Source organism: Nomascus leucogenys, chromosome 2 (assembly GCF_006542625.1).
Source record: "Nomascus leucogenys isolate Asia chromosome 2, Asia_NLE_v1, whole genome shotgun sequence".
In the NCBI taxonomy this organism is placed as follows: domain Eukaryota; kingdom Metazoa; phylum Chordata; class Mammalia; order Primates; family Hylobatidae; genus Nomascus; species Nomascus leucogenys.
Window position 1 is genome coordinate 21368013 of NC_044382.1, and position 24355 is coordinate 21392367.

General features: G+C 40.0%; 1 pseudogene; it reads right to left on the reverse strand.

Moving 5' to 3' along the window:
• Window positions 1-8275: 8275 nt before the first annotated feature.
• LOC115837013 overlaps window positions 8276-24355 on the reverse strand; it is a 30995-nt pseudogene continuing 14915 nt past the window's right edge.

Here is a 24355-nt window from a genome sequence, read left to right on the forward strand (position 1 = left end):
ATCCTCTGTGGCTTTTTTTTTTTCCAGAATAGAGCACTTTTGTATGCTTTAAAAACCTGTTCAGACAATATCACTTCTTCCCAGGTTGGTTTTGTTCCTGCTTTTTTCTTTTCTTTTCTTTTCGACGGAGGCTTGCTCTTTCGCCCAGGCTGGAGTGAAGTAGTGTGATCTCGGCCCACTGCAACATCTGCCCCCTGGGTTCAAGCGATTCTCCTGCCTCAGTCTTCCGAGTAGCTGGCATTCCTGGTGCCCACCACCAAGCCCAGCTAATTTTTGTATTTTTAGTAGAGACAGGGTTTCACCATGTTGGCCAGGCTGGTCTCAAGCTCCTGACCTCAGGTGATCCACCTGCCTTGACCTCCCAAAGTGCTGGGATTACAGGCTTAAGTCACCACACCCATCCTCCCCAGGGATTTTCTTAATGGCACCTGGGAACTTGTCTGCTGCCTCTTGGTTGGCAGAAGCTGCTGCTTCTCTTACCTTGACAGTTAAGCCAAACCTCTTCCTAAAATTATCAAACCATCCTTTGCCGGTGTTAAACACTCTAGCATTAGATCTTTTGCCTTCTTTTGCTTTAAGTTGTCATGTAATGACTTCATTTTTTTCTCAAATCATATTAGAGTCTCATATGCATGCCTTTTTTTTATTATACTTTAAGTTCTAGTGTACATGTGTACAATGTGCAGGATTGTTACATATGTATACATGTGCCATGTTGGTGTGCTGCACCTATTCACTCATCATTTACATCAGGTATTTCTCCTAATGCTATCCCTCCCCCTGCTCCCACCACACGACAGGCCCTGGTGTGTGATGTTCCCCACCCTGTGTCCAAGTGTTCTCATTGTATAATTCCCACCTATGAGTGAGAACATGCAGTATTTGGTTTTCTGTCCTTGCGATAGTTTGCTCAGAATGATGGTTTCCAGCTTTATCCATGTCCCTACAAAGGACATGAACTCATCCTTTTTCATGGCTGCATAGTATTCCATGGTGTATATGTGCCACATTTTCTTAGTCCAGTCCATCATTAATGGACATCTGGGTTGGTTCCAAGTCTTTTCTATTGTGAATAGTGCCACAATAAACATACGTGTGCATGTGTCTTCATAGTGGCATGATTTATGATCTTTTGGGTATATACCCAGTAATAGGATGGCTGGGTCAAATAGTATTTCTAGTTCTAGATCCTTGAGGAATCGCCATACTGTCTTCCACAATGGTTGAACTAACAGTGTAAAAGTGTTAGTTCAACCCACCAACAGTGTAAAAGTGTTCCTATTTCTTCACATCCTCTCCAGCACCTGTCGTTTCCTGATTTTTTAATGATTGCCATTCTAACTGGTGTGAGATGGTATCTCACTGTGGTTTGATTTGCATGTCTCTGATGGCCAGTGATGATGAACATTTTTTCATGTGTCTGTTGGCTGCATAAATGTCTTCTTTTGAGAAATGTCTGTTCATATCCTTTGCCTACTTTGTGATGGGGTTGTTTGATTTTTTTCTTGTAAATTTGTTTAAGTTCTTTGTAGATTCTGGATATTAGCCCTTTATCAGATGAGTAGATTGCAAACATTTTCTCCCATTCTGTAGGTTGTCTGTTCACTCTGGTAGTTTCTTTGCTGTGCAGAAGCTCTTTAGTTTAATTAGATCCCATTTGTCAGTTTTGGCTTTTGTTGCCATTGCTTTTTGTGTTTTAGTCATGAAGTCCTTGCCCATGCCTATGTCCTGAATGGTATTGCCTAGGTTTTCTTCTAGGGTTTTTATGGTTTTCAGTCTAACATTTAAGTCTTTAATACATCTTGAATTAATTTTTGTTTAAGGTGTAAGGAAGTGATCCAGTTTCAGCTTTCTATATATGGCTAGCCAGTTTTCCCAGCACCATTTATTAAATAGGGAATCCTTTCCCCATTACTTGTTTTTGTCAGGTTTGCCAAAGATCAGATGGTTGTAGATGTGTGGTGTTATTTCTGAGGGCTCTGTTCTGTTCCATTGGTCTATATCTCTGTTTTGGTACCAGTACCATGCTGTTTTGGTTACTGTAGCCTTGTAGTATAGTTTGAAGTCAGGTAGCGTGATGCCTCCAGCTTTGTTCTTTTGGCTTAGGATTGTCTTGGCAATGCAGGCTCTTCTTTTATTCCACATGAACTTTAAAGTAGTTTTTTCCAATTCTGTGAAGAAAGTCATTGGTAGCTTGATGGGGATGGCATTGAATCTATAAATTACCTTGGGCAGTATGGCCATTTTCATGATATTGATTCTTCCTATCCATGAGCATGGAATGTTCTTCCATTTGTTTGTATCCTCTTTTATTTTGTTGAGCAGTGGTTTGTAGTTCTCCTTGAAGAGGTCCTTCACATCCCTTGTAAGTTGGATGCCTAGGTATTTTATTCTCTTTGAAGCAATTGTGAATGGGAGTTCACTCATCATTTGGCTCTCTGTTTGTCTGTTATTGGTGTATAAGAATGTTTGTGATTTTTGCACATTGATTTGGTATCCTGAGACTTTGCTGAAGTTGCTTATCAGCTTAAGGAGATTTTGGGCTGAGACAATGGGGGTTTTCTAAATATACAATCATGTCATCTGCAAACAGGGACAATTTGACTTCCTCTTTTCCTAATTGCATACCCTTTATTTCTTTCTCCTGCCTGATTGCCCTGGCCAGAACTTCCAACACTATGTTGAATAAGAGTGGTGAGAGAGGGCATCCCTGTCTTGTGCCAGTTTTCAAAGGGAATGCTTCCAGTGTTTGCCCATTCAGTATGATATTGGCTATGGGTTTGTCATAAATAGCTCTTATTATTTTGAGATATGTGCCATCAATACCTAGTTTATTGAGAGTTTTTAGCATGAAGGGCTGTTGAATTTTGTCAAAGGCCTTTTCTGCATCTATTGAGATAATCATGTGGTTTTTGTCTTTGGTTCTGTTTATGCGATCGATTATGCTTATTGATTTGCATATGTTGAACCAGCCTTGCATCCCAGGGATGAAGCCGAGTTGATCATGATGGATAAGCTTTTTGATGTGCTGCTGGATTCAGTTTGCCAGTATTTTCTTGAGGATTTTTGCATCAATGTTCATCAGGGATATTGGTCTAAAATTCTCTTCTTTTGTTATGTCTCTGCCAGGCTTTGGTATCAGGATGGTGCTGGCCTCCTAAAATGAGTTAGGGAGGCTTCTCTCTTTTTCTATTGATTGGAATAGTTTCAGAAGGAATAGTACCAGCTCCTCTTTGTACCTCTGGTAGAATTCAGCTGTGAATCTACCTGGTCCTGGACTTTGTTTTGATTGGTAGGCTATTATTGCCTCAATTTCAGAGCCTGTTATTGGTCTATTCAGGGGTTTAACTTATTTCTGGTTTAGTCTTGGAGGGTATATGTGTCCAGGAATTTATCTATTTCTTCTAGATTTTCTGGTTTATTTGTGTAGAGGTGTTTGTAGTATTCTCTGATGGTAGTTTGTATTTCTGTGGGATCGGTGGCGATATCCCCTTTATCATTTTTTATTGTGTTTATTTGATTCTTCTCTTTTCTACTTTACTAGTCTTGCTAGCGGTCTATCAATTTTGTTGATCTTTTCAAAAAGCCAGCTCCTGGATTCATTGATTTTTTTTTTTTTTTGAAGGGTTTTTTTTGTCTCTATATCCTTCAGTTCTGCTCTGATCTTAGTTATTTCTTGCCTTCTGCTAGCTTTTGAATGTGTTTGCTCTTGCTTCTCTAGTTCTTTTAATTGTGATGTTAGGGTGTCAATTTTAGATCTTTCCTGCTTTCTCTTGTGGGCATTTAGTGTTGTAAATTTACCTCTACACACTGCTTTAAATGTGTCCCAGAGATTCTGGTATGTTGTGTCTTTGTTCTTATTAGTTTCAAAGAACATCTTTATTTCTGCCTTCATTTTATTATGTACCCAGTAGTCATTAAGGAGCAGATTGTTCATTTTCCATGTAGTTGTGCAGTTTTGAGTGAGCTTCTTAATCCTGAGTTCTGATCTGATTGCACTGTTGTCTGAGAGACAGTTTGTTATGATTTCTGTTCTTTTACATTTGCTGAGGAGTGATTTACTTCCAACTATGTGGTCAATTTTGGAATAAGTGCAATGTAGTGCTGAGAAGAATGTATATTCTGTTAATTTTTGGTGGAGAGTTCTGTAGATGCCTATTAGATCTGCTTGGTGCAGAGCTGAGTTCAAGTCCTGGATATCCTTGTCAACTTTGTCTTGTTGATCTGTCTAATATTGACAGTGGGGTGTTAAAGTCTCCCATTATTATTGTGTGGGAGTCTGTCTCTTTGTAGGTCTCTAAGGACTTGCTTTATGAATCTGGGTGCTCCTGTATTTGGTGCATATATATTTAGGATAGTTAGCTCTTCTTGTTGAATTGATCCCTTTACCATTATGTAATGGTCTTCTTTGTCTCTTTTGATCTTTGTTGGTTTAAAGTCTGTTTTATCAGAGACTAGGATTGCAACCCCTGCTTTTTTTTGTTTTCCATTTGCTTGGTAGATCTTCCTCTATCCCTTTATTTTGAGCCTACGTGTGTCTCTGCACGTGAGATGGGTCTCCTGAATACAGCACACTGATTGGTCTTGACTCTTTATGCAATTTGCTGGTCTGTGTCTTTTAGTTGGGGCATTTAGCCCATTTACATTTAAAGTTAATATTGTTATGTGTGAATTTGATCCTGTAATTATGATGTTAGCTGGTTATTTTGCTCATTAGTTGATGCGGTTTCTTCCTAGCATTGATGGTCTTTACAATTTGTCATGTTTTTGCAGTGGCTGGTACCAGTTGTTCCTTTCCATGTTTAGTGCTTCCTTCAGGAGCTCTTGTAAGGCAGGCCTAGTGGTGATGAAATCTCTCAGCATTTGCTTGTCTGTAAAGGATTTTATTTCTCCTTCACTTATGAAGCTTAGTTTGGCTGGATATGAAATTCTGGGTGGAAAATTCTTTTCTTTAAGAATGTTGAATATTGGCCCCCACTCTCTTCTGGCTTGTAGAGTTTCTGCCAAGAGATCCACTGTTAGTCTGATGGGCTTCCCTTTGTGGGTAACCTGAACTTTCTCTCTGGCTGCCCTTAAGATTTTTCCCTTCATTTCAGCCTTGGTGAATCTGATGATTATATGTCTTGGGGTTGTTCTTCTTGAGGAGTATCTTTGTGGCATTCTCTGTATTTCCTGAATTTCAATGTTGGCCTGCCCTGCTAGGTTGGGGAAGTTCTTCTGGATAGTATCCTGAAGAGTGTTTTCCAACTTGGTTCCATTCTCCCCATCACTTTCAGGTATACCAATCAAATGTGGATTTGGTCTTTTCACATAGTCCCATATTTCTTGGAGGCTTTGTTCATTTTTTTTTTTTTTTACTCTTTTTTCTCTAAACTTCTCACTTCATTTCATTCATTTGATCTTCAATCACTGAAATCCTTTCTTCCACGTGATCAAATCGGCTACTGAAGCTTATATGCATCACGTAGTTCTCGTGCCATGGTTTTCAGGTCCATCAGATCATTTAAGGTCTTCTCTGTGCTGAAGAGTTAGCCATTTGTCTAATCTTTTTTCAAGGTTTTAGCTTCCTTGTGATGGGTTTGAACATCCTCCTTTAGCTCAGAGAAGTTTGTTATTACCGATCTTCTGAAGCCTACTTCTGTCAACTTGTCAAAGTTATTATCCGTCCAGCTTTGTTCTGTTGCTGGTGAGGAGCTGTGATCCTTTGGATGAGAAGAGGCATTCTGGTTGTTAGAATTTTCAGCTTTTCTGCTCTGGTTTCTCCCCATCTTTGTGGTTTTATCTACCTTTGGTCTTTCATGATGGTGATGTACAGATGGGGTTTTGGTGTGATGTCCTTTCTGTTTGTTAGTTTTCCTTCTAACAGTCAGGACCCTCAGCTGCAGGTCAGTTGGAGTTTTCTGGAGGTCCACTCCAGACCCTGTTTTCCTGGGTATTACCAGCAGAGGCTGCAGAACAGCAAATATTGCAGAACAGCAAACGTCGCTGCCTGATCCTTCCTCTGGAAGCTTCATCTCAGAGGGAGACCTGGCTGTATGAGGTGTCAGTCGGCCACTACTGGGAGATGTCTCCCAGTTAGGCTCCTGGGGGATCAGGGACCCATTTGAGGAGGCAGTCTGTCCATTCTCAGATCTCAAAATCCATGCTGGGAGAACCACTGCTCTCTTCAAAGCTGTCAGACAGGGATGTTTAAAAATCTGCAGAAGTTTCTGCTGCCTTTTGTTTAGCTATGCCCTGCCCCCAGAGGGGTGGGGTCTACAGAGGCAGGCAGGCCTCCTTGAGCTGAGGTGGTCTTTACCCAGTTCCAGCTTCCCAGCGGCTTTGTTTACCTAGCCAAGCCTCAGCAATGGCAGACGCCCCTCCCCCAGCCTTGCTGCCACCTTGCAGTTTGATCTTGGACTGCTGTGCTAGCAGTGAGCAAGGCTCCGTGGGCATGGGACCCACTGAGCCAGGTGCAGGATATAATCTCCTGGTGTGCCGTTTACTAAGACCTTTGGGAAAGTGCAGTATTAGGGTGGGAGTGTCCTGATTTTTCCAGGTACCGTGTCTCATGGCTTCCCTTGGCTAGGAAAGGGAATTCCCCAACCCTTTGCACTTCCTAGGTGAGGCGATGCCCCGCCCTGCTTCGGCTCACACTCCATGGGCTGCACCCACTGTCCAACAAGTCCCAGTGAGATGAACCCAGTACCTCAGTTGGAAATGCAGAAATCACCCATCTTCTACATCACTCATGCTGGGAGCTGTAGACTGGAGCTGTTCCTATTCGGCCATCTTGGAACCATACCTATGTATGCCTTTCTTCTAGCAACTCTGTACTCACATAAAAGCTGCATTTTCAATATGAGATAAAGTATTTTGTACAGAGAAGAAGGTTTTCATGACTCCTGGCATAGCTGCAGCTTTAGCTTCTTTTTTTTAAACAGTGGTCCTAATGTAGGATTCATTTATCTTGAAGTGGTAGACAACCCCAGCTGCAGACCTCAATCTATGCATATCAAGTAATTCAACTTTTTCTTGTAATGTCAAGACTTTTCTCAGCTGCTTGAATGCTTCCAATATCACTAGTGGCATTCTGTATGGGCCTCAGGTTGTTACTGAAGATTTACAGTATTTCACCAAACATAAGGAAAAATACGTGAGAACTGCCGGAGATCTTTTTACTGCTATAAGCAATTTACTAGAGGGACAAACTGTTCACATGGAGATGCATAGCATCACACAACATTTTAAGCAGAAACTCAACATACTTGGTCTCACTGCAACAGCAACAGAAAGTGTCTATGAAATTATTACAACATTACAGTATGTACTCCAGTTAATTTTATGCAGTTATGATTTCATACCACATCTTTATTTACATTTCTCTTGACTGCAAATGGCACAATGTATGGCATGTAAGTGTGTGTGTAAGTTTTCATAAATTTTAACTTTTTCTAATTTCTATATATTTTATGGTAGACGAGATAAAATAGCACCTATTTATAGTTTATACATTCATAACATTTACTTTTTTATATTTCTAGATATGCAAGGCATCTGTGATTATTTTCAAATTGTTGCAAATCTCGAAAAAGTTTTCCAATAATTTTTTTTTTAAATCCACATGTGGCTGGGCATGGTGGCTCAAGCCTGTAATCCCAGCACTTGGGAAGCTAAGGAGGGTGGATCCCTTGAGTCCGCAGGTTCGTAAACCATCCTAGGCAACATGGCAAAACCCTGTCTCTACAGAAAATACAAAAAAATTAGCCAGGCATGATGGCACATGCCTGTGGTCTCAGCTACTTGGGAGGCTGAGGTAAGAGGATCACCTGGGCCTGGGAGGTTGAGGCTGCAGTGAACCATGATTGTGCCACTGCAATCCAGTCTGGGTGACACAGTGAGACCCTGTCTCAAAAAAACCAAAAAGAAACAAAAGTAAAAATCCACATTTAAGTGGAACCATGTTGTTCAAGGGTTAACTATACTAGTTTTTGGACTAGTAATAATTTTTAGTCTCTTAAATCATGCAGGAAACAAAGAATGTGGTTACAGATAATTCTTACAAGAATATTAGCTTTAAAAATTGCCCATGTTTTACCTTTGCTGAGATCTTTATTTCTTCATATAGCTTCCTGTTATTGTCTAGTGTCCTTTCATTTCAACCTGTAGGACTCCCTCTAGTATTTTTTTTTTGCAGGGCAGGTCTAGTGGTCACAAACTCCCTCAATTTCTATTTATCTGGGAATCTCTTTTTTCGGTTGTTAAATTTTAATCAAAGCTTGTGTATAAAATTCCTTTATTCCTGCATCTTCTCAATTGTTTCTTCCTTGTGTTTGACCTTTTCCTTTCCCATTTGGTGAGATTTGGCTTTCCATTCAAGGATCTTTTTGTGGTCTTTGCCCATCTTTAGCCTAGTGATAACCACCTTGCTGGGTGAATGCCTATGTAGACAGTTGTGCCATTAGCCTTTTCCTGCTGCACCCATACAGTGTAGATAACATATTTCTTTTATAAACCTGGACTACTTTGCCAATTTGCTGACCTATATAGTGTCCTCATACAACCTGAACTTCATCATCCTTTCAGATGGGCAGGGACCACACGTTGTACTTCTGTCTCAGCTGTTTGGAAAGAGGGGAAGACACCTTCCTGCGAATGTGGGAAGGTGCTTTGAAATGCCTTTTGCAATTCTTCCTTTGGTTGGAAGTCACAAAGGGATTGAACTTTGTTTTGGCTGCTCCCACTTCGGTGATGGCTGCAAAAGAGTTATCTGGGAATCTTTTAATATCTCCCTCACTTTTTTTTCCCCAATGAAACTTAATTTATTACCCTAAAATGTAAATTACATAAAATTTTCACGTGTCATGAAATATTATTCTTGTTAAGTTTTCAACTATTTTAAACTGTACAAATTATTCTTAGCTCATAAGCTATAGAAAAACAAGTAGCAAGCTGAATTTGGCTCAGGGGCTGCAGTTTGTTGACTCAGTTTATTTTTCATTTTTTATTTTTTTTAAATTATACCTTAAGTTCTAGGGTACATGTGCACAACGTGCAGGTTTTTTACATATGTATATACGTGCCATGTTGGTGTGCTGCACCCATTAACTCGTCATTTACATTAGGTATATCTCCTAATGCTATCCCTTCCCCCTCCGCCTACCCCACAACGGTCCCCGATGTGTGATGTTCCCCTTCCTGTGTCCAAGTGTTCTCATTGTTTTATCAGAGACTAGGATTGCAACCCCAGCCTTTTTTTGTTTTCCATTTGCTTGGTAGATCTTCCTCCATCCCTTTATTTTGAGTCTATGTGTGTCTCTGCACATGAGATGGGTCTGCTGAATACAGTACACTGATGGGTCTTGACTCTTTATCCAATTTGCCAGTCTGTGTCTTTTAATTGGAGCATTTAGCCCATTTACATTTAAGGTTAATATTGTTATGTGTGAATTTGATCCTGTCATGATGATGTTAGCTGGTTATTTTGCTTGTTAGTTGATGCAGTTTCTTCCTAGCATTGATGGTCTTTACAATTTGTCATATTTTTGCAGTGGCTGGTACCAGTTGTTCCTTTCCATGTTTAGTGCTTCCTTCAGGAGCTCTTGTAGGGCAGGCCTGGTGGTGACAAAATCTCTCAGCATTTGCTTGTCTGTAAAAGATTTTATTTCTCCTTCACTTATGAAGCTTAGTTTGGCTGGATATGAAATTCTGGGTTGAAAATTCTTTTCTTTAACAATGTTGAATATTGGCTCCCCCTCTCTTCTGGCTTGTAGAGTTTCTGTGAAGAGATCTGCTGTTAGTCTGATGGGCATCCCTTTGTGGGTAACCTGACCTTTCTCTCTGGCTGCCCTTAAGATTTTTCCCTTCATTTCAACCTTGGTGAATCTGATGATTATGTGTCTTGGACTTGCTCTTCTTGAGGAGTATCTTTGTGGCATTCTCTGTATTTCCTGAATTTAAATGTTGGCCTGACTTGCTATGTTGGGGAAGTTCTCCTGGATAATATCCTGCAGAGTGTTTTCCAACTTGGTTCCACTCTCCCTATCACTTTCAGGTACACCAATCAGACATAGATTTGGTCTTTTCACATAGTCCCATATTTCTTGGAGGCTTTGTTTGTTTCTTTTTACTGTTTTTTCTTTAAATTTATCTTCTCACTTCATTTCAATCATTTGATCTTGAATCACTGATACCCTTTCTTCCAGTTGATTGAATCGGCTACTGAAGCTTGTGCATTTGTCATGTAGTTCTCGTGCCATGGTTTTCAGCTCAATCAGGTCATTTAAGGAGTTCTCTACACTGGTTATTCTAGTTAGCCGTTCGTCTACTCTTTTTTCAAGGTTTTTAGCTTCTTTGTGATGGGTTCAAACTTCCTCCTTTTGCTTGGAGAAGTTTGATCATCTGAAGCCTTCTTCTCTGAACTTGTCAAATTCATTATCTGTCCAGCTTTGTTCCATTGCTGGCAAAGAGCTGCATTCCTTTGGAGGGGGAGAGGTGCTCTGATTTTTAGAATTTTCAGCTTTTCTGCTGTTTATTTCCCCATCTTTGTGGTTTTATCTACCTTTAGTCTTTGATGATGGTGATGTACAGATGGGGTTTTGGTGTGGATGTCCTTTCTGTATGTTAGTTTTCCTTCTAACAGTCAGGACCCTCAGCTGCAGGTCAGTTGGAGTTTGCTGTAGGTCCACTCCAGACGCTGTTTGCTTGGGTATCAGCGGCAGAGGCTGCAGAACAGCGAATATTGCTGAACAGCAAATGTTGCTGCCTGATCCTTCCTCTGAAGCTTCGTTTCAGAGGGGTACCAGGCCATGTGAGGTGTCAGTCTGGGTGTCTCCCAGTTAGGCTAATCGGGGGTCAGGGACCCACTTGAGGAGGCAGTCTGTCCATTCTCAGATCTCAAGCTCCATGCTGGGAGAACCACTACTCTCTTCAAAGCTGTCAGACAGGAACATTTAAGTTTGCAGAGGTTTCTGCTGCTTTTTATTTGGCTATGCCTTGCCCCCAGATGTGGAGTCTACAGAGGCAGGCAGGCCGCCTTGAGCTGAGGTGGTCTCCACCCAGTTCCATCTTCCTGGCCACTTTGTTTACCTACTCCGGCCTCAGCAATGGCGGGCACCCCTCCCCCAGCCTCACCGCCACCTTGCAGTTTGATCTCAGCCTGCTGTGCTAGCAATGAGCAAGGCTCTGTGGGCATGGGACCCTCTGAGCCAGGCGTGGGCTATAATCTCCTGGTGTGCCGTTTGCTAAGACCATTGGAAAAGTGCAGTATTAGAGTGGGAGTGACCTGATTTTCCAGGTGCCATCTGTCACCCCTTCCTTTGGCTAGGAAAGGGAATTCCCTGACCCCTTGTGCTTCCCAGGTGAGACAATGCCTCACCCTGCTTCAGCTTATGCTAGGTGGGCTGCACCCACTGTCCTGCCCCCACTCTCCAAGGATCCCCAGTGAGATGAACCCAATACCTCAGTTGGAAATGCAGAAATCACCTGTCTTCTGCGTCACTCACGCCAGGAGCCGTAGACTGGAGCTGTTCCTATTCAGCCATCTTGGAACCGCCTCTTGAGTTTGTTTATTTTTTAAAATTTTTTATTTCCATAGGTTATTGGGTAGTGTTTGGTTACATGAGTAAGTTTTTTGGTGGTGATCTGTGAGATTTTAGTGAATGCCCACAAATCAAGGAGTGGATAAAGAAACTATGATTTATATATATATATATCACATATGTATATATATCACATATGTATATATATCAATCACATATATACATATATGTGTATATATTAGTTTATATATATGAATAATATGTTTTATATATATATATATACACATATATGAGATGGAATACTACTCAGCCATAAAAAGGAATGAATTAATGGCATTCACAGCAACCTGGATAAGATTGGAGACTATTATTCTAAGTGAAGAAACTCAGGAATGGAAAACAAAATATTTTATGTTCTCACTCATAAGTAGGAGCTAAGCTATCAGGATGCAAAGGCATAAGAATGACACAATGGACTTTGGGGGCTCGGAGAAAGTGTGGGAAGGGCGTGAGGGATAAAATATTTCCCTCACTTCTGCAGGACAGTTTTGCTTGATATAAAATTGTTGGTTGTCATATTTCTAGAATTGATACATAATATTTGTACGTATTAAGACGGTACATGTTATTTTGTTACATGCATAGAATGTGTAATAATAAAGTCAAGGTATATAGGGTATCCATCACCTCGAATATTGTTTCTTCAGGTTGGGAATATCTCCAGGCCTCTCTTCTAGCTATTTTGACATATATAACACATTGTTAATTATAGTGACCCTACTCTGCTATCAAACATTAGAACTTATTCCTTCTATGCAACTGTATGTTTGTATCCATTAACCAACCTCTCTTCATCCCCCCTCTACCAACATACCTTTCCCAGTTTCTGGTATGTATCGTTCTACTCTCAGCCTTTATGAGATCAACTTTCTTAGCCTCAATATATGAGTGAGAACATGCAATATTTGTCTTTCTGTGCCTGGCTTATTTCATGTAACATAATGACCTTCAGTTCTATCCATGTTGCTGAAAATGGCATGGTTTCATTCTTTATTTTATGGCCAAATAGTGTCCCATTTTATATGTATCACATTTCATTCATTCATTTATTCATTCATTCATTTATTCATACATTGATGGCCACTTGGGTTGATTCCCTATCTTTGCTATTGTGAATGGTACCATGATAAATATGAGAGGGCAGGTATCTATTTGATATACTGATTTCTTTTCCTTTGACTAAATTCCCAGTAGTGGAATTGCTGGGTCACATGTAGCTCTATTTTTAGTTTTCAGAGAACTCTCCATATTGTTTTGCATAGTGGCTATGCTAATCTACATTCCCACTGACAGTGTACAAGAGTTGCCTTTTCTCTATATCCTTGCCAGCATCTGGTTTTTTTTTTTTTAATTTATAATAGCTATTCTAACTATATCTCATTTTGGTTTCAATGTGCATTTCCCTGATGAGTAGTGATGAGCTTTTTAAAAATTTCATTTACCTGTTGGCCACTCATATATCGTCTTTTGAGAAATGTCTATTTATATAATTTCTCCACTTTTTCATGTGATTATTATTAGTGAGTTGTTTGAGTTGCTTGTATATTCTAGATAATAGCCCCTTGAGGGATGAATAGTTGGCTAATATTTTCTCAAACATTCAACAGATTGTCTCTTCATTTCATTAATTGCTTTGTCTACTGTGCAGAAGCTTTTTAGTTTCTGACAGTCTCCTTGTCTATTTGTGTTTTTATTGTCTGTGCTTTTGAGGTCTTAGCCATAAAATCTTTGTCTAGATAAATGTCCTGAAGTGTTTTCCCTGTTTTCTTCTAGTAGTTTTATATTTTCAGATGTTACATTTAAGCCTTTCATCTAGCTTGTGTTGATATTTATATGCAGTGAGAAATAGGAGTCCAGTTTCATTTTTCTGCATATAGACATTCAGTTTTCCCAGCATTACTTATTGAAAAACATGTCCTTTCCCCAGTGTATGTTCTTGGTGTCTTTGTCAAAAATCAGTTGGCTGTAAGTATGTGACTTTTTCTGTGTTCTCTGTTTTGCTCCATTGGTCTGTGTGTCTGTTTTTATACCAGTACTTGCTGTTTTGGTTACTATAGCCTTGTAATATATTTTGAACCAGGTAGTATGATGCCTCCAACTTTGTTTTTTTTATTCAGGGGGACTTTGACTATTCTGGCTCTTTTTTGGTTTCATATGAATTCTGGGATTGTTTTTTGTATTTCTGTGAAAAATGACGTTGGTATTTTGATAGAGAGTGCGTTGAATCTGTAGATTGCTTTGGGTAGTATGGTCATTTTAACTACATTAACTCTTCTGATTCATGAGCATGGGATGTCTTTCTATTTGTGTCCTCTTTAATTTCTTTCAACAGGGTCTTGAAGTTTTCCTTGTAAAGGTCTTTTGCTTCCTTGGTTAAATTTATTCCTAGGTATCATTTTTTTGGAGCCATTGTAAATGGGATTGCTTTTTTGATTTATTTCTCAGTTTATTATTGGTGTTTAGAAATGCTGTTGATTTTTGTAAGTTGATTTTATATCCTATTTTGCTAAATTTACTTACGAATATAAGTTTTTTCATAAAGTTTTAAGTTTTTTTCTAGATATAAGATCATGTTATCTGCAGAGGAATAATTTGACTTCCTCTTTCCACATTTTTATTTTTTTTTAATTTTTTTTTTTAGACAGGGTCTTACCCTGTCACCCAGGCTGGAGTGCAGTGGTACAATCTTGGCTCCCTGCAACCTCTGCCTCCCGGGTTCAAGCAATTCTCTTTCCTCAGCCCTCCCCCCAGGATAGCTGGGATTACAGGCACCTGCCACCACACCTGTCAAATTTTTGTATTTTTTTAGTAGAGACGGTTTCACCATGTTGGCCAGGCTGGTCTCGAACTCCTAACCTCAGGTTATCCTCCCACCTTGGCCTCCCAAAATGTGGGGATTACAGGCATGAGCCACTGCACCTGGCCTATGTCTTTTATTTATTTTTCTTACCTGATTGCTCTGGCTAGGACTTCCAGTGCTGTGTTTAATAAGAGTGGTGAAAGTGAACATTCTTGACTTGTTTCAGTTTTCAGAGAAAAGGTTTTCAGCTTTTTCCCATTCAGTGTGGTGTTAGATGTGGACTTGTTGTATATGGCCTTTATTATGTTGAGGTATGTTCCTTCTATGCCTACTATGTTGGAAGTTTTTATCATTAAAGGATGTTGAATTTTATCAAATGCTTTCTCCATTTACTGAGATATGGTTTTTGTCTTCCTTTCTGTTGGTGTGATATATTATGTTTAACTTGTATATGTTGAACCATCCTTGCATCCTTGGGATAAATTCCACTAGATCATGGTGTATTATGTTTTTGATGTTGTATTTAGTTTGCTTAGTATTTTGAGGATATTTGTCTCTGTTAATCAGGGATATTTGCTTGTGGTTTTCTCTTTTTTTTAATTAGGGAAAACTTTGAATGAATTAGGGAAATTTTCCTCCTTTTCAATTTTTTGCAACAGTTTGAGGAAAATTGGTATTAAATCTTCTTTGTAAGTTTGGCAGAATTCAACAGTGAAGCCATGCAGTCCTGCACTTTTTTTTTGTTGACAGATTTTTTTATTACTGGTTCAATTTCATTTCTCATTGTTGGTCTGTCCGGGTTTTCTATTTCTTCCTGACTCAGTCTGGGTAGGTTTTGTGTGTCCAGAAATTTATCAATTTTCTATTAGTTATTTATAATTTCTGATCTTTTATATTTCTGTGGTATGTCTCCTATTGTAATGTCTCCTTTTTTTTTTCTTTTAGATTTGGGGGTATATGTGAAGGTTTGTTACATAGATGAACATGTGTCATGGGGGCTTGTCATACATATATTTCATTACCTAAGAGTTAAGCCAGTACCCAATAGTTACCTTTTCTGCTCTTCTCCCTCCTCCCAACCTCCCTGCTCAAGTAGACCCCAGTGTCTATTGTTTCCTTCTTTGTGTTAGTAAGCTTTTATTATTTAGCTCCCACTTACAAGTGAAAACATGCAGCATTTGGTTTTCTGTTCCTGTGTCAGTTTGCTAAGGAAAATGGCCTCCAGCTCCATCCATGTTCCCACAAAAGACATGATCTCATTGTTTTTATGGCTGTGTAGTATTCCATAGTGTATATGTACCTCATTTTCTTTATCCAGTCTGTCATTTATGAGCATTTAAGTTGATTCCATGTATTTGCTATTGTGAATAGTGCTGCAATGAATATTTGCATACATGTGTCTTTATGGTAGAATGACTTAATATTCCACTGGGTATATACCCAGTAATGGGATTGCTGGGTCTAATGGTAGTTCTGCTTTTAGCTCTTTGAGGAATCAACATACTGCTTTCCACAATGGTTGAACTAATTTACACTCCCATCAACAGTGTATAAGTGTGCCCTTTTCTCCAAAACCTCACCAATATCTGTTATTTTTTGAGTTTTTAATAATAGCTATTCTGACTGGTGTGAAGTAGTATCTCATTATGGTTTTATTTGCATTTCTCTAATCAGCAATATTGAGCTTTTTTCTTTTTTTTTAAGTTTTTTATTCTTTAAGTCTTTTTAAATATGTTTCTTGGCTGCATGTGTGTCTTCTTTTGAGAAATATCTGTTCATGTCCTTTGCCCACTTTTTAACGGGGTTTTTTTTTCTTATAAATTTAAGTCCCTCATAGATGCTGGATATTAGACCTTTGTCAGATGCATAGTTTGCAAAAATTTTCTCCCATTTTAGATTGCCTGTTTACTCTGTTGATAGTTTCTTTTGCTGTGCAGTATCTCTTAAGTTTAATCAGACCCACTTGTCAAATTTTGTTTTTGTTGTGATTGCTTTTGGTGTCTTTGTCATGAAATCTGCCTGTTCCTATGTCCAGGATGGTATTGCCTAGGTCGTCTTCTGCGGTTTTTATAGTTTTGGGTTTTACATTTAAGTCTTTAATCCATCTCGAGTTAATTTTTGTGTATGGTGTGAGCAAGGGGTCCAGCTTCAGTCTTCTGCATGCAGCTAGCCAGTTATCCCAGCACCGTTTATTGGCAAGGGAGTCTTTTCCCCATTGCTTGTTTTTTGTCAGCTTTGTTGAAGATCAGATGATTGTAGATGTGTGGTCCTATTTCTGGGCTGTCTATTCTGCACCCTTGGTCTATGTGTCTGTTTTTTGTACCAGTACCATGCTGTTTTGGTTACTGTAGCCTTGTAGTATAATTTGAAGTCCGGTAATGTGATGCCTCCAGCTTTGTTCTTTTTGCTTAGGGATGCCTTAGCTGTTCAGGCTCTTCTTTTGGTTCCATATGAATTTTAAGATAGTTTTTTCCAGTTCTTTGAAATGTCATTGGTAGTGTGATAGGAATAGCATTGAATCTGTAAATTGCTTTGGGCAGTGTAGCCATTTAAATGGTATTGATTTTTCTTATTCATGAACATGGGATGTTTTCCCATTTGTTTTTGTCTTCTCTGATTTCTTTGAGCAGTGTTTTGTAACTCTCATTGTAAAGCTCTTTCATCTTCCTGGTTAGCTGTATTCCTAAGTATTTTATTTTTGTGGCAATTGTGAATGAGATTACATTTCTGATTTGCCTCTCAGTTTGGCCATTGTTGGTGTATAGAAATACTAATGATTTTTGTACATGGATTTTTGTATCCTGAAACTTTGAAGTTATCAGCTTAAGGAGCTTTTGGGCTGACACTATAGGATTTTCTAGATACAGAATCATGTCATCTGCAAACAGATGTTTGACTTTCTCTCTTCCTATTTCAATGTCCTTTCTTTCTCTTGCCTAATTGCTCTGGCTAGGACTCCCAATACTATGTTAAATAGAAGTGGTGAGAGAGAGCATTCTTGTCTTGTGCCAGTTTTCAAGGGGAATGCTTCCAGCTTTTGCCCACTCAATGTAATGTTGGCTGTAAGTTTGTCATAGATGGCTCTTATTATTTTGAGGTATGTTCCTTCAATACCTAGTTTGAGAAGTTTTAACATGAAGGAGTGTTGAATTTTATCAAAAGTCTTTTCTGTGTCTATTGAGATAATCATGTGGTTTTTGTCTTTAGTCCTGTTTGTGATAAATCACATTTTTTGATTTTGCCTATGTTGAACCAACCTTGCATCCCAGGGATGAAGCCTACTTAATCATGGTGGATTAGCTTTTTGATATGCTGCTGTATTTGGTTTGCAAGTATTTTGTTGAGGATTTTTGCATCAATGTTCATCAAGGATATTGGCCTGAAGTTTTCTTTTTTTGTTGTTGTGTCTCTGCCAGGTATCAAGATGATGCTGGCTTCATAGAATGAGTTGGGGAGGAGTCATTCCTTGTCAAATTTTTTGGAATAGTTTCTGTAGGAATGGTACCATCTCTTCTTTTGTACATCTGGTAGAATTCGTCTGTGAATCCATCCAGTCACATGCTTCTTTGAAAGCCCAGGACTGGTTGGTAGGCTTTTTATTACTGGTTGGTTGATAGGCTATTTATTACTGATTCAATTTTGGAGCCTGCTATTAGTCTGATCAGGGAATCAATTTCTTCCTAGCTCAGAAGTGGAAGGGTGTAAGCTGTATGTTTCCAGAAATTTATCCATCTCATCTAGGTTTTGTAGTTTGTGTGCACAGAGGTGTTTGTAGTAATTTCTGAGGGTGGTGGGTTTTTTTCTTTTTTTTTTTCCCCTTTTTTGGAGATGGAGTCTTGCTCTTTTGCCCAGGCTGGAGTGCAGTGGTGCAATCTCGGCTCACTGCAACCTCTGCCTCCCAGGTTCACACAATTATCCTGTCTCAGCCTCCTGAGTAGCTGGGATTACAGACATGCACCACCATGCCTGGCTAATTTTTGTGTTTTTTGGTAGAGACAGGGTTTCACCATGTTGGCCAGTCTGGCCTCAAACTCCTGACTTCAAATGATCCACCTGCCTCAGCCTCCCAAAGTGCTGGGATTGCAGGCATGAGCCACTGTGCCTGGCTTGTTTCTGATTGTTGTTTTTATTTCTGTGGGGTCAGTAGTAACATTCCCTTTGTCGTTTCTAATTGTGTTTATTTGGATCTTCTCTTTTCTTCCTTATTCTTCTAGCTAGTGACCTATCTATTAATTTTTTCAAAAAACCAACTCCTGGATTAATTGATCTTTTGAGTGGTTTTTCATGTCTCAATTTGTAGTTCAGCTCTGATTTTTATTATCTTCTGCTAGCTTTGGAGCTGATTTGTTCTTCTTTCTGTAATTCTTTCAGTTGTGAAGTTAGGTTAATTTGAGATCTTTCTAACTTTTTGATGAGGGCATTTAGTGCTATGAATTCCCCTCTTAACACTGCCTTAGCTGGATCCCAGATATTCTGGTATGTTTTATCTTTGTTCTTATTATTTTCAAAGAACTTCTTGATTTCTGCCTTAATTTCATTATTTATCCAAAAGTCGTTCAGGAGCATGCTGTTTAACTTCCATGTAATTGCATGGTTTTGAGTGGTTTTCATTGTCTTCTATTTTTATTGTGCTGTGGTTTGAGAGTGTGTTTCATATGATTTTGGCTCTTTTACACTTGTTGAGGATTGTTTTATATCCAATTATGTGGTTGATTTTAGAGTATGTGCCATTTGATAATGAGAATATATTCTGTTGTTTTGGGGTGGAGAATTCTGTAAAGGTCTAACAGATTCATTTGGTCCAGTGTTGAGGTTAGGTCCCGAATATCTTGTTAATTTTCTGCCTCAATGATCTGTCTAATACTGTCAATGGAGTGTTGAAGTATCCTACTATTATTCTGCAGAAGTCTGTCTCTTTGTAGGTATCTAAGAACTTGCTCTATGAATCTGGATGCTCCTGTGTTGGGTGCATATGTATTTAGGATCGTTAGGTCTTATTAAATTGAACCTTTTACAATTGTGTAATGCCCTTCTTTGTGTTTTTTGATCTTTATTAGTTTGAAATCTGTTTTGTCTGTAGTTAGGATTGCAATCTTTGCTTTTTTGTTTTCCATTTGCTTGGTAGATTTTCCTCCATTCCTTCATTTTGAGTCTATGAGTGTCATTACATGTGAGATGTCTCTTAAAGGCAGCATACTATAGGGTCTTGCTTTTTTATCCAGCTTGCCACTCTGTGCCTTTTAAGAGGGCATTGAGCCCACTTACATCCAAGGTTAGTATTGATATGTATGGATTTGATTCTGTCATTGTGCTGTTAGTTGCTTAAGATTTTGGCTTTTGTGTGTGTGCTTATAGTTTTTGTATTAGCTGATAGCAGTCTTTCCTTTCTATATTTAGTGCTGCTTTCAAGATCTCTCATATGGCAGGTCTGGTGGTAATGAATTCCCCCAACATTTTGTTATCTGAAAAGGATTTTATTTCTCCTTCACTTAGGAAGCTTAGTTTGGCTGGATATAAAATTCTTGGTTGAAGATTTTTTTCTGTAAGAATGTTGAATATAAGCCCCCGCCAATCTCTTCTGGCATGTAGGGTTTTAGCTGAGAGGCCTGCTGTTAGCCTAACAGGGTTCCTTTTGTAGGTGACCTGCGCTTTCTCTCTAGCTGTGTTTAATATTCTTTCATTGTGACCTTGGAAAATCTGATTATGTGTGTTGGGGATGATCATCATGTATAGAATCTTTCAGAAGTATTTTCTGAATTTGACTGTTGGCATCTCTAGCAAGGTTGGGGATATTTTCATGGATGATATCCTCAAATATGTTTTCCAAATTGTTTGCTTTCTCCCCCTCCCTTTCATGGATGCCAGTGATTCATAGATTTGGTCTCTTTACATAATCGCATACTTCTCAGTGGTTTTGTTCATTTTATAATTTTTTAAAAAATTTTTGTCTGAAAATTTTAGAGACTTAGTATTCATGTTCTGAGATTCTTTCCTCAGCTTGGTTTATTCTACTGTTAATACTTGTGATCACGTTGTGAAATTCTTGTATTATGTTATTCAGCTCTGTCAGACCCATTAGGTTCTTTTTTATACTAGCTATTTCATCCTTCAGCTCCTATATTGCTTTATTGTGATTCTTATTTTCCTTGGATTGGGTTTTTCTGTCCTCCTGAATCTTCATGATTTTTGTTCCTATCTATAATCTGAACTCTATTTCTGTCATTCCAACTAGTTTGGCCTGGTTAAAAACTCTTGTTGGAGAACTGATGCAGTCATTTGGAGGACATATGACACTCTGGCCATTTGAGTAACCGGGGTTCATCTGTTGGTTCTTTCTCAGCTCTTTGTGTGGGTGTTCTTTTTAACTGCAGTGTAGACTGACTGCAGTAAATAGGCTTCTTTTCTGGATGTTTTCACTAGGCCAAGGCTTTGTGCAGGGTCTTTATTTGAAACTGACTTCTTGTCTCTGGTTTCAGAGGGGGTATGTTAGTAAGGTATCTTTGGTGTTGAAGCTTTGAGGTGTAATCCAGCAGGTGGCCCTTAGGCTTATTGGTCAGTTGGTAGACTCTTGCTCAGTTGTATTTCCTCACAGTTGCAGCTGTGTTCCCTCTCAATGTTCTGAAAGTGTGGGTTCCTTTCCCCCTTGAGTGCTGACTGTAGATGACAACTTGGCACTCCTGGGCTGCCCACTGTAGCTCTGGGGTGATCTCAGTGTTTGTTTCTCTTCCCCAACTTGGAGGCATCAGAGGAAGGGATTTTAGTAGTGGTTGTGGTCAAGGGTTGTTTGCTTGTCTCCTGAGGGCTCTACCCCAGAGAAATGAAGGTCAGCAATGGCTCAGTACAATCAGCCCAGGATGGAGAGTTTGTGCTACAGGACTAAGCCATGGGTTCCCTGTCCGGTGACAAGCAGTGAGGGGTAGAGGGGGTGGCATTGGATCAATGGGATATGGAGTGGACTCCCCTCCTTGGATTGACTGCAGCTTGTTGGAGGTGTGGATGAGGCACTTTAAGGTCTTTGCTCCCTCATTAGTCTGAGGGTGGCAAGGGCAGTTCTACTGCAGAGGCAGTGACAGAGGCTTTCAATTGCACCTGGAAGAGTCTGACCACTTTTCACAGGGCTGCTGCGGTATGCTTGGGTCCACTCCAGTCCCTAGTTACCTCAGATTTTCTAGTACTGAGAGGTATCACCAGTAAGGCTGAAAAACAGCAAAGATGGCAGCCTGTTTCTCCCCCTGGGAGCTTTGTTTCAGGGAGGTATGGGCCTGTTGCTGGCCCAAAGGCACCTGCAGGAAGTAGCTGGAGACGCAGGTTGGGAAGTCCTGCCCAATGAGGGGGAATGGGGATGATCAGGGACCCACTTAAAAAAGCAATCTGGCAACATTTTGGTAGAGCAGCTGTGCTGTGCTGGGGGTCTGCTTCAGTGCCCTCCCCGGTCACCTCAGACGCTCTGAAGTCCAAAGGCTGGAATGGCTAAGTCGCTCAAACAGCAAAGATAGTGGTTCACCCCTCCCGCTGGAGCTCTATCCCAGAAAGATTAAAAATCTTTGTTCACCGGAGAAACACCAAGAGCGGTGGCTGGAGGACCCGGTTGGGAGGTCCTGTCCAATGAGGAGGAGCAGGATCAGGGATCCACTTAAAAAAGCAGTCTGGCCATGTTTTGGTAGAGCTGTGCAGTGCTGAGAGATCCCTCCTACCCCCAGTCGGCTTGGATTCTCTAAAGTCTGAAGGCTGGAACAGCTATGTCACTCAAACAGCAAAGATAGTGACCTGTCCCCTGCTCTGGCAGCACCATCTCCAGCAAAATTCAACTCTCTATCAGCTAGAGACCACTGTTGGCATTGGTTGGAGGGCCCAACCTAGGAGGTCCTGCCCAGTGAGGAGGTCTGGCATCAGTTACCTGCTTAAAGCAGCAGTCAGGCCATGTTTTGGTAGAGCAGCTGTGCTGTGCTGGGGGATCCCTTTCATCCCTGGTCAGCTTGGACACTCCAAAGCCTGAAGGCTGGAATGGCTAAGGCACCCAAATGGCAAAGATGGCATCCTGCCCCTCCCACCAGGAGCTACTTCTTAGGGAGGTGCAATGCCACTACTGGTGGCTGGCTGGAATTCCAAGCCAGTGGGTCTTACCTTGTGAGGTGCTGTGGAAGTGGGCCTGCAGGCTATTGCTGCTCAGCCCCCTGGATTCTGCCTCTTTCCTAGGATTATGTATGGGGGTCTAACCTCCCACTTTGCTGGAGCTGCAGCTACTTTTGCCGGAAAGCGTGAGTATCTAAAGCTTCAGTTTCCACACATGCCTGAGTGGCTACAATGCTGAGGCTCCACATAGTTCTGTCTGTCAGACTGAAGGCCTTTGTGGAGTGGGTTCACAAAGACATCTCCTGACCTGAGGGTTGCAAAGATCCTTGGGAGAAGCATGGTTTCCCAGGGTCACTCATTCACTCACTGCTTTCCTGGGTGGCGGAGGTTCCCCTAGTTCCGTGTTGCTCCCTGTTGGACTGTTGTCCTGTCTTTTTTTTTTTTTTTTTTTTTTTTTTTTTTTTTTTTTAGACAGAGTCTTGCTCTGTCTCCCAGGCTGCAGGGCAGTGGCACAATCTCCGCTCACTGCAAGCTCCACCTCAGCTTCCCGAGTAGCTGGGACTATAGGTGCCTGCCACCACGCCTGGCTTAATTTTTTGTATTTTTAGTAGAGATGCGGTTTCACTGTGTTAGCCAGCATGGTCTCCATCTCCTGACCTCATGATCTGCCCACCTTGGCCTCCTAAAGTGCTGGGATTACAGGCATGAGCCACCGCACCTGGCCCTGTCTTGCTTGTCTTTATTCTCCATGGGTCAGGTTGTTTCCTTGATTAGTCCCAATGCGAGCACTTGGATGTTTCAGTTGAAGGTGTTGTATTTACTTGCCCCTTCCATTCCTCTCTGTGAAAGCCATACACATTAGCTGCTTCTAGTTGGCCATCTTGGCCACTCCCCACTCTTTTTTTGTTTCTGACTTTGTGTCTTCTTTTTTTTTTTTTTTTTTTTTTGGTTAGTCTAGTTAATGGTTTATCAGTTTTTATCTTCTTAAAAAAAACTATCTTTTCATTGACGCTTTGTAGTTTTAGTTTATATTTTGCTTACTTCCACTTTGATCTTTATTATTTCTTTCCTTCTACTAATTTTGGGTTTGGTTCTTGCTTTTCTCGTTCCTCGAGGTGAATTGTTGGGTTATTTTAATTCCTTCTGCTTTTCCGATATAAGCATTTATTGCTATAAACTTCCTTCTTAGCACTGCTTTTGCGGTGTCCCATAGATTTGGGTATGTTGTATATCAATTCATTTCTTTTAAGCAGTTTTTTGATTTCCTCCTTAATTTCTTATTGGACCTAGGTGGTTATTCAGGAGCATATTGTTTACTTTCTATGTATTTGTATAGTTTTCCAAAGTTTCTCTTGTTATCAACTTCTAGTTTTATTCCATTGTGTTCTGAGAAGATAATTAATAGATTTTGATTTACAAAAATTGTTGAGACTTGTTTTCTATCCTAACAAATGGTCTATCCTGGATAATGTTCTATGTGCTAATGAGAAGAATATGTATTCTGTAGTTCTTGGTTGCAATGTTCTTAAATGGCTCTTAGGTCCATTTGGTCTGAAGTACAGTTTAAATCCAGTATTTTTTTTTTAATATTTTTTTTATTATACTTTAGGTTTTAGGGTATATGTGCACAATGTGCAGGTTTGTTACATATGTATCCATGTGCCATGTTGATTTCCTGCACCCATTAACTCGTCATTTAGCATTAGGTATATCTCCTAATGCTGTCCCTCCCCCCTCCCCCAACCCCACAACAGTCCCCGGAGTGTGATGTTCCCCTTCCTGTGTCCATGAGTTCTCATTGTTCAATTCCCACCTATGAGTGAGAACATGTGGTGTTTGTTTTTTTGTCCTTGCGATAGTTTACTGAGAATGATGTTTTCCAGTTTCATCCATGTCCCTACAA